General features: G+C 39.1%; 1 protein-coding gene across 1 annotated transcript in view; it reads left to right on the top strand.

Moving 5' to 3' along the window:
- The window catches only part of INSIG2 (insulin induced gene 2), a 20927-nt gene that overhangs the window by 10508 nt on the left and 8565 nt on the right, over window positions 1–1854 (top strand). The gene's annotated exons all lie outside the window — the stretch shown is intronic.

The following is a 1854-nucleotide window of genomic DNA, read 5'->3' on the forward strand; positions in this document are numbered from 1 at the left end:
CCTATCCCTTGGGTCAATTTAACACTTTACCAGAGGATTATTCTTAACAGTTAGTATTGGAGAATTCAGTTATAAAAAGGTCATTAAAATAGAGTGTATTCCTGGAGCTTGATTTTATTAAGTATAAGGAGCACAGTTGCCCTCTTAGTGGGTGTTAATACAAATCAATACACTTACTTCTGCTCTGACAGTTATAACTGATGTAAGGGTTTTGCTAAAGGAAGTTTTATGCTTTTCTCTAGTTACCTAATTTTCTTTTGGTAACTTGTTGAATTATTGTACCACAAATTGCATTGAGGAGTCTGATTTGAGAGGAAATTGTCCAAATATTTGTCTGAATTTGTCTTTTTTTTTTCTTCTCCTGGGAATGTACTTGCAATATTTTGGTTATAGTTATATATTTATTTTATCTGTAAGTTACCTGTCTATCATAGTGCTCTTTCTCTAGCCTAATTGAGATTTCCACTTAGCTGTGGTATCCTGCATTTGTTGCATATTTGTTTTATGCTTTAACTTGGTTATCTTGACACAGGTATCTTTCACGATTTGATTCACAGATAAAGCAGTTTGATTTGTTCCCTTTTCTTGAGTTTCTCATTTTCCTATTTGTAGTACAACTCAGTTATCCAACAGTATTTCTGTGAGGTCTTCTTGCAGGAAGGCTGCTCTCAGTTTTTTAGAAAGTGTGGAGATTTAGTTCTGGATAATTATCTGTTGGCGAGATGGATGTTGTATGTCTGTGAGGCCTATAGAGAGAGGGGGGAAGCATACTGTAAAGAGATAAAATGCTGGGGTTTAGCCGAGAGTTATCATTTAGTTAAAGTAGCATGGAAGCATGGCTTTTAACTACCCAGTGTCCTCTTATTATTTCTCTCTAAAAGATTTGTTCTGGGACTTGAAACAATAACAGCCCACCTTGCAACAGTATTACTGTCTTAGAGCATATCCGATGCAACATTTTTAATGTACCGGGAAATCCTAAGATTTGGGCTCTTTTAGTCTCAGAGGTGACAAGCTAAGTTTACACTTTGTGTTCCTCTAGTTTTGGCAGGTTTGGCTATGGGATGGGTGTTTATTGCACGCATGTAAACTGCAGTCAGACTCACTAACAAGTGATATGAAGGCACCTCCTGCGGCAGACATGCACCATCTGCTGTGGAGTGAAATTGACTTGCAAGGAATGTACAGTCTTGTCAGTTTCATCGAGAAGTAGGTGATAAAGTGGCTCTTATGGGCATTTCATAGTTCTTCTCCAATTGTCAGTCCCATCCCCCCGGGGTTGTCACCTAAGGGAATAGCCACAGTGACATGTTGGATGACTTCCATGTAGTTCTACTTCCTGTGCAGCTTTTGGTAATGTCTTCATGGTGTAGTTTATTTTTTGGTAAACAGAATAGTTGGGTTTTGCATCCATGTAATTCTTTGGACAATTCCTTAGACAGCCTAATGAAGAGAGATCTTTCTTTATCTTTTCTACTGCTGCTCCTGGTTAGCCATCACCTTGGTTCCATATTTTCAGCTAGAAGGTTGTTCAGACAGTTTCATTTCTGATTCTGCTTCACTGCTGATTTTCTTTTTCTTTTTTTAAACCCTAGAAATCGGGTTCCTTTCTGGCAGATGGAGTGAATCTCCTGTGAGAGGCATCCAGCCTGTCTCTAGAATAGAGGTGTTAGAGTTCACAGATTAATCCCAGCTTCTCGCATACTGCAATCGTTTGATGTTTAGCAACACTTTTCATTCATGCTTCTCAACTGGGCTAGAAGTTATTACAGCTAGTACTATAGTATGGTGCTGGGCTGTCCAACTTTTAAGCACCTGGAGGCTACACCGGGCACTCCCCACTGTACTGTGCCT

The sequence above is a fragment of the Alligator sinensis genome, unplaced genomic scaffold, assembly GCF_000455745.1.
Source record: "Alligator sinensis unplaced genomic scaffold, ASM45574v1 scaffold4_1, whole genome shotgun sequence".
Taxonomy (NCBI): Eukaryota; Metazoa; Chordata; order Crocodylia; family Alligatoridae; genus Alligator; species Alligator sinensis.